This window comes from Pteropus vampyrus, unplaced genomic scaffold, assembly GCF_000151845.1.
Source record: "Pteropus vampyrus isolate Shadow unplaced genomic scaffold, Pvam_2.0 Scaffold11, whole genome shotgun sequence".
Taxonomy (NCBI): domain Eukaryota; kingdom Metazoa; phylum Chordata; class Mammalia; order Chiroptera; family Pteropodidae; genus Pteropus; species Pteropus vampyrus.
The window spans coordinates 16,382,398-16,391,718 of NW_011888792.1; the positions used below are offsets into that span (position 1 = coordinate 16,382,398).

At 32.4% G+C, this 9,321-nt stretch overlaps 1 pseudogene; it reads right to left on the reverse strand.

The window, feature by feature from the left end:
• Nucleotides 1-5,322: 5,322 nt before the first annotated feature.
• On the reverse strand, nt 5,323-7,092 carry LOC105304839 (annotated as a pseudogene).
• Between the last annotated feature and the right edge of the window lie 2,229 nt (nt 7,093-9,321).

Genomic DNA, 9,321 nt, shown 5'->3' on the forward strand with positions numbered 1-9,321 from the left:
CAGATTATCCACTGTCAACAAGAATATTGGCTGTCCGCTGTCAGCAAGGATATTGGTATCCTTTTTCCTCCATGAGGAATGCAGTCTTTGTTGTCAACGTTAAACAATAACTGCGAAATATTAAGTCCTCCCCTATGGTATACACTATCTTGCATAGCAACGAAGAATGTTAGTGTTAGTCTCAAAGACCTGGGTTTAAATCCTACCTCTATGACTTTCTAGCATGTGACCATGTGCAGATTCTATAGCTCTGATGTTCAGCTTCTTTGTTTATAAAAGTGGGTTACTATAGTACTTGACAAATGCGGGGGTTATAAAAATGAGATAATCCACGTAAAAACAGAATACTTGATGTGTATTATCTATTTAATAAACATTGCTACTTTTCTTTTCTCTCTCTCTCTCTCCACAGCACTCCTGTAATGCAGATGCTATTATCATCACTTTACAGATGAGGAAACTGAAGAACACAGCTGGCAAATGGCAGGACCAGGCTGGATCACAAATATTTGCTGCCTCACACTTCAGTTTGCTTCTTTTCTGTTGGCACAGTGGTAGTTTATCTTCTGTCTCAAAACTGACTCACAGACAGAGAGGGACAGGGGTCATTGGCCTACAACTTCTCCAAGAAGAGCCCCTTTGAAGGAAATCTCGAGTAAACACAGGGAAAGAAGCCTTTGTCTCACCATGTCAGAACTTGGCAACAACCTAATATCCCTTTGATCCTGGTTCCTCAAAAAACCCAGGGGCAGACAAGTTCAAATTAATTCCTAGGAGAACCAAAAAACATGTATATTATATAGTTTCTGAAGGGATATCCATCAGCTAAATTCTGACACATCCTGATGTGATTGCTAATGAAAATAAATAACACAGGTTGATTTTTTTTTTTTTTTTTAACTATAGGCTCCAGAGATTTAGCAATATGGAGAGATATAAAGTGGTGTAGCTGCTATGTTACACTTATGGAGAGTAGCTTCGGCAGCTGTTATTTAGAAAGCTATTTGAGAGGACAGACTAGAAACATGAGACAATTTTCTTTGATGCTAAACCTAGTTATAGCTCCATATGTTTAATAAAATTATGTATTTTAAAAGAAATGGAATAAGGCTATACAGATTGTCTCTGTTAAACCTTCCCTACTAAGCAACATTCAAATTCATTCTTTTTCTTGGAATATGAAAATATGGTCCCTGCATACATTTATTTTTAAAACTATTTCTAAAAAAATAAATGAAACTAAGCAAAACCTGGTCTCTTCTGATGAATTTGACAGCTTCTGTGAAAGAAAAATATCTTTTTTCTATATCTCTATATTATAATCCAGATATTCAATTATAATAAGAAAGTGAATATGACATAATGACTAAGAGCTTGTTACTATGATGATGGACAATCTTGGGCTAAAATTCTGACACTCTCACTTGTTTAAACCCTCTAAGCTTCTATTTCTGCATCTTTAAAATGATAATGACATAATTAACTCATAAGATTATAGTAATGATTAAATGAGATAATGCCTTAAATAGCAATTCACACATAGTGATCACTCAATACTATTTGCTGTTAATTGCACTAGGGGTAATAAGATGGCTGAAAATTTTTCATTATAAAGTAATCCTCACAGTTTAGGGCTCTAAGTAGAGAAAGACTAAAAATTCTCCAGAAACTTCAGCATCATTCTCTTAGAAGTCTGAAACTTGTGTGGCTCACTATCTTCATTTCCAGGTCTGTCTGCATTTACAATGTAAGGCTCATTTTGTTAGTTGCAATGCTGCTCCTTTGATCTTTCTTTGTTCAATATTCATTGGTCTTAGTAAAGAAGAAATTAAACAAAAACAACACAAAAAATGCCAGTTTGGAGAATGCTATCTACATTTAATTGTAAACAAAGCATTCAAGAAAGCCATATCCAGAACATTTCTAGCTTACCATAACAAAATATGATAGAAGGTATGGGTTATATCAAGAACCAAATAATGGTGACAATGTGATTCAGAGAGGTCAACACTATGGAGGACAAAGGTCACACAAAAGCAATGATAAAAAGCATCCTAACCTGTCTTTCCCTGACTGCAGAGGCCAAGCTCTTTCTTCTATACAAAGCTGTCTGCCAACTCTCTGAAAATGATAACTGAGAGTTTTCTTTAGATGGGAGAACTTTCCATCTAAAAGCTGGAACACTTTTACAGCAAAAGAGGATATACAGTATATTTCTCATTGCAATGGTAACTATACTTTTCGAAAAATGAGAGAGAAGCAACCTTTAAGTCACAATTATTAGGGTCTTTTATTATATTGAAAAATATCAAGTTTATTAGTTCCCCTAAGTATAAATATTTAAATAAAGTAAATACACATTTTTATAAGTCAAAAGTTATCAAATATTGGCAGCTGTCTATAATTCCATCAAAAACAGGTTTGAGAATCATTTTGATCCTTGTTAATTTGACAGACATTTTTAAACATTTTCAAAATAAATCACATACTGAATTTATCACTTGTCAATGTTAGTCATGTGATATACTTGAAAATGTGATATTCCTTTAGCAAATAGAAAATAGGTTAATATTTTTCATAGTTAAAGTTTAATTAAAACTTCATCTTTTTATTCTAAGAGATTTTGTCTTTTCTATGTATACATGTCTCTGCATATGTTACCTAAAGATTTAAGGGAAATCAGCACAAGTGAAAAGGAATGTTTAGCAAAAGATTGTTAGTACTTACAGGAGATAAGATCGAAAGTGTTTGTGAATGTAGGTTGATAAAAATTACCATTTTAACTACATTAAGATATTCTTTTACCCAAGTTGCTGTGATGTTTTAAAATATATCCCATTATAGATGAAAAAACTGAAGAAACTTATCAGTATTAAAAAAATTAAAAACACATAACCTAATAGAAGTTATCACTAAAATTTATTACTCAAATGAAAAAACAATTATGCTTATAAATTTATCAAGCAAAATGTCATAAGCTAAAAATTTGCTTTGATGTAATTCCACTATAAATGGTTGCTATAGTATAATTAAATTATTTTTGTTAGTAGTAGTGGTAGTATCATCATAGTGTTATCTTCTAGGCAGGAAGGAGGGAGAGGTAATGATAGCCAATTTTATTCATGCTTATTTTTAATTAAAAGTCAGTGTAGAAAATCTGACTAAATTTATTGTGTCTCATATTTGTGAAAATCTCAAGACAGAACCATGTTCTGTGGCACTTTATCCCATTAATTGATCATTTCTTCTGGCAGCAGAAAATGTTATTATAGTCACACTTGATGGCTCCTTTCTGCTAGGCAGAACATTGTGCTCAGAGCTGGATAAGAACTTAGACATGTAAACAATCTATTTGTATCAGCTCTTCTTCTTAATCTAATGTGTAATTTAACTCTCCTGCCGTTTCTCTTAAAATACTACTGACTTTCTCAAGGGGCTGGCGATGGCAAGAGAAAAAATTCCCTGTACCCAACAAGTGAATCAAGTGCTCAAGAGTTGGTATTCTAGTAATTCCTCCAACCTTTGAGCTAATGAAAATCATTTTATCAAGTGCTTGAGTTATCGTTCTTTACTGAATCTTAACTTAGATGTTAATGTTCAAATGTAACAAAGCAGAAACTAGGTGATTCGGTCATAGCTTCAGGATATCCAGATACTTCATTTAGCAACTGACAACATTTAGATATATAACTACAAGTATCTGAAGAGCTAGATGCAAACGAACAAAAAATATCACAGACCTTTTAACCTTAATATCATTTTTTAAAAACATCTGGGGTACAACAGAATTTTAGGATCAATCAGCATCATTTTATTTTGCTCATTAATTATACTCTTAAGTGGATAAAACTAAATCTTGGGAATTAAAATATATTTCTTAGATTTATATTCACAAAAGCTGAAACTAATTTATTTATCCTAGCAACTTTTCATTGCTGACCTCTATAGGCAGCAGACCACGTAGCCCCTTATGTTTCTTAAGAGCCTCCATTCAGATATCTCATTGACAGAAAGTTACAAAAGTACTAGGAGTGACAAGTTACGTTTAAGCCAGCAACTTAATGATGCTATTAGTGGGATATAAAATATGGAAGAAACATTCATACAATTCAGGTCAGGGAAAGATGGACTTCGTATTTATCTAAAGTGCTTTTTATGAGAATTGCTAAAGGTCTTTCTTTAAATGGAAATTAATATGGTGATATTAATATGAGATCTCCATTTATCTTTGACTGACAGTCATAAACCATCCTAATCAACAGAGAGAGTTTTAATTGGGAAAGGATCATATAATTGCAAACAAAGGCATGTAATTTAAATCATAATTTCGTAGAATAGAATGATAATCAAAATTTCTCAGGATTAAGTCAGCTAGGACATGTTATAACTCTAAAAAAATAATCCACAAATCTCTATCCACAAAATGCAGAGGATATTTCTTAAATTTAATATCCACAAATAAAAGTATGATCACAATCTAAGTGAAGAACTCATTCTAATAAAAAACAAATTAAAATATTATGCAAAGGAAGATGATCCATCTATCTTGTTGATGGTGGGTACTTTAAACCTTTGTTACAGAACATATGCATTCATTTGGACACTCTAAAATAACGTATTGAGTATGTTTTCTGCATTCTAAGCACTGGGAATACAGAAATGTATATATGTATTCCAGGAGCCCACAAATCAAAAAGTAATGGAAAATCAGACTTTGATGGTAGGTAGCCCAGTTATATTATGCATGGGGTGTCGTTGGGCTACAAAGATTGATCATCAAACTCAGTCTGAGAGAGGAATGATTTGAAGAGTTTATACTAAAAACTGAGCCAGTCAGAACAATAATAAGATCTAGAGCTGATCAGCAAACACAGATATCCTTTGGTCCTTTCCACCTCAGCTCTTAAAAGCTCATCTGCCCTTTGTTTCAGTGGAATTGAGTTCAAACATTACTTCAGTCTCTCTCATTGATTGCAATAGCCTTGAATAAAGTCTTCCTTGCCTGTTTGACTTTGCCTGGTGCAATTTTTGTTTTAACAGGTGCCTTTGGAATAACTACAGTCATAACTCATATGTTAAAATCCCACATTTTAATACAGTCTTCTACAAGTATAAACCTAGATTTCCTTTAGTCTTCACAAACCAGAGAAATAGCTACAATATACAAGAGTCAAAGGATAAATATTATTTTACACTTTTATAATATTTAATATTGTAGATATTATATACATATATGTGGATAATCAGTTATATCATATTCATGTGCATATGTGCTTATATGTAATATTATCTAATTTAAACCATAATCTGATAATATAGGATTTATTTCAAAAAGTTAATCAAATATATTACTAATTGTATATTTGCATTTCCAATGTTGGTAAAGTTATTCAAATTTTTCACTTTCATCGAGTTCAGATCAAGCTGCAGACACTGAAACTCTCCTTCTAGGTTAAAAACTTATTTTACATCCAAACCTTTCCTGTTAACTGCTAAATATTTGCTGAAAGTTGGTTGAACACGTAACTGCTTAGAAGTTGGAAGAGTTCATTTTGGAACAGCTTTAACATCTAATTTTGTGTTACAAGTGGTCATGCATTAATTTAGCTTCATTAAATACAGACAGTATATCACCCAGAATCTTTCTTGTTTACTCTTTTATCAGTAAAGTAACACAGAGTTATTATGGTCAGTGTTGAATTGTACCATTTCATTATTTCTTTTCCAGAACAGCTTTGATGGAGGTACAGCTGAGATCTGGCATTCTATTCTAGCTTTACTGAATCTCCTTCAAAAACTTTTTTGGTCTGTGGTTTAACATTAGTGCTCTTCCGTGTTCTTTTCCAAGGATGTCGAGATGCATGAGAAAAGTGGCTTCTCTTGTACAAATGCATAAGCCCCTGAATCTGAAGATCTGACTACTTCTAGGATGAGTAAATGAAAACCTGAAAACCTAAGACATTATCATTTTTGAAAATACTCTGCTTGCACTGGTCTTCCATTTATATAGCATGACACATAAGGAGATGACAGTCCACTCAATTTGAAGTATATTCTTCAAAGTAGAATCTTCCTTTTTCAATCCACATGTCCTCTGGTACTTGGATGAAATGTGGTGAGTAAAACTTCTGGATTGCATCCTGACCATTCACATCTCTCTTAAGGATGATCTATTTCTTACTTGTGACATAGGAACTTGTATTTGTGCATGTTCTGAGTTGTGCTGTGGTAAACCTGGTGCTTCACTGTCACTGGAGGTTGACCCTAGCAATCTACAAGACACCTCCTCAGATGTTAGCTGTTGATTTCCATCATGAAAGCGGCTGTCCTTTCATTTTAGTTTTCTCTCCAAATCTTGATCTTGAATTAGAGCTTCTTTTTTCTTTTGTTCATCTATGGATTTCATGGTTGGGAGTTCTTGGTGTGGGTCTAGCATTTGCAGTTGGGGATAGCTTAGCATTTACAGGTGGACCATCTGAGGATTGTTGATAGCTGAGGTCCATGGTATAAGGACTTTTACTGTTACTGTCATCAGGCTGTGATGACAATACAGAGCCAAGGAAGTTGCCTGCCTACTGATTTTAGGTGGCTGTAATACTTTGGCTCTGGTTGGAATTAGAATACTGTCATTTGTGGCAACATGGATAGGCCTCAAGATAATCATGCTAAGCGAAATAACCCAGACAGAAAAAGTTGAAAATCACATGATATCACTTATATGTGGAATATAAACCTAAAAGCAACAAATGAATAGGACAAACAGAGACTCATGGACATGGACTATAGACTAGTAGTTACCAGAGGGTAAGGATTGCGGGGAGAGAGGAGGTAGACAGGGTAAAGTGGGTCAAATATGTGGTAACAGAAAGAAATCTAACTATGGGAGGTGAAGACACAGTGTAAATATAGACATGTTTTACTGTTATACAGCTGAAACTTATTGGATTTTGTTAACCAATGTCACCATAAAAAAAAAAAACATTAATTTTTAAAAAAAGTTTAAAAAATAAAAGAAAACAGCTGTAGAGAAGCAGGGAAAGCAGAAGAGGACACAATAACGTGAGAGCTCACTGTTGAGAAGGCAAAAAATCTTTGTTCTGGGTACTGCTGGAATGGATAAAAACAGGAGACTGGTCTGGCTAAAGAAGCTGGAGCTTTTCACAAAATATATGTTTTTATATGCATTACTGTTTTATAAATTTAAAACTAATTAAATAAAATGGAAGCAAAATAATTTTTTAAAATAGAAAGGATGGACTCTTTCACATAACACTTAAAGTCAAGTGCATTACAATTAAAATGTAATTGAAAATAATAACGAGTATAGAAGCATGCATTAAATTTCATAAATTCTCTGCTTTACAAATGGGCTATAATTTGGGGGCGATAGTTTCCATTTTATTTGAGCTTGTAAATATTGTAATAGATGTTTTAATTTATAAATGCTCCATGCCTTTATAAATTATGTTTATGTTTATTTTAAAAACATTGAATTATTTATTTTGTCATATGCTGATAAGTGAAAACAGATTAGCAATATGAGGTAGTGATCAGTGGCCATAAGAGGTTAATTTAAACTAAAAATGTCCAAAAATGTTTTAATAGAAGTATATGTATAAAAGAAAGAACAAGGAAATGGAGAAAAAAATCTTATGAGTTTTGGAATCAGAAGACCTAATTAGATGCCCTGGGACATGTCAAGCTCTGCGAACTTTGATTTTTCATTTTTAAAATGGTTGAATACATACCCACTAGTGTTATTATCCATATGTGTGGCTCTGGCCAAGCATACCATGTTCCAACTCTCATGGCCCTTGTGGTGCATGGATATTTATAGTGCATGCCATAGATTTTTCATGGTCGTCTGACTTTGTCCACATTACATATCCTGCTAATATAATCTACCACTATAATTTGGCCTCAAGATGTATTTATGAGGAAGCTAACCTCTATTGAATATTGATTTACCAGAAACCATTCTAGGTTCATGCATATATATTATCTAATTAATGTATATGTATAATACTATGAAGTCCTTTTAATTCCCATTTTCACAAATAAAACAAGCCTAAAAAAATTAGTCTTTTCTTATAACACACACGAAATGGGATACAGGAAAGCTAGGGGAGTTCATCTGATGTTTGTATCATCATCTTAATTTGACTACTGACTCTTCACAATTTTTATAACACATGCATTTCTTCATTTAGCCATGACCAGAAAAAGAGGTGTGATTCTTACTCATATTTCACAGATGATAAAACGGAGCAATAGAGAGATTAAGTATCTTATTACCAAAAAATATTTAACTAGTAGAACAGGTATTTAACCCTGGATCATTTGATCATCAGCTTCAGCTCCCAACAACTTCTCTATTAGAATCCCTGAAGGAAGCAAGAGTTACAGTTTAAGTGTTATCAGAGATACCTAACTACAAATTATCAAGATAAAAATAGGGCTACTTTCCAACCTTAAAACAAATGAATTAATATCTTTGATAATTGGAGGAATTTAGATTTTGATTCCTATCACACTGATGTATAATAAAGTCATGACTATTATAATACTTATATTCTGTTGTTATATAGATTCAAAATTAGCCTGATATTTCTTCTGACAGAATCTAGAGAAATATAACTTTCATTCTCATTTTCATTTATGTACTGAGCATTAAGTTAAAAAAACAAACCAGTATATTTATATTGGAGACTCTTACTTTCAGCTTACATTTCATTGCTCTTTATTAGCTACACAGTTTCAAGTACAAATTTTATTGTCATTCTTGTCAAAAACGATTTTTAAAAGTATACGATGGACACAATTATACACACATATAACTGATTATTGTTAATCAGTAATATATCAAAATGTGAAGAGGGAAATAGAATACTTTATGAGTCTATGAATATGTTGAAATTTTAAAAATATGTTGGTTATCATGTCTGACATTCAAATGGGTAATTTAAGTGTCAATATCTATTTATTTTTCTATATATCTATCTATATAATCATCTATCTATACATACATATTTATGCACACATGCATATATATAGGTGTATGCATATTTGCATATAGGTATTTACATATATATGTATGTGTATACACACACACATAAAGACAGAGAGAGATGACATACATTAATTTAGCTCCAACAACAATTACATATCTAGAGTAGTAAATTGTATAAATGCTACGAGGAAAACAATGTTATTCCTACCCTACAGGATATTATAATAGATATAGACAAATAAAAAAATCATTACTATCAACAAATATTTAAAATACATGTGATATAGACAATTTGTAAGTAAACGAAATGT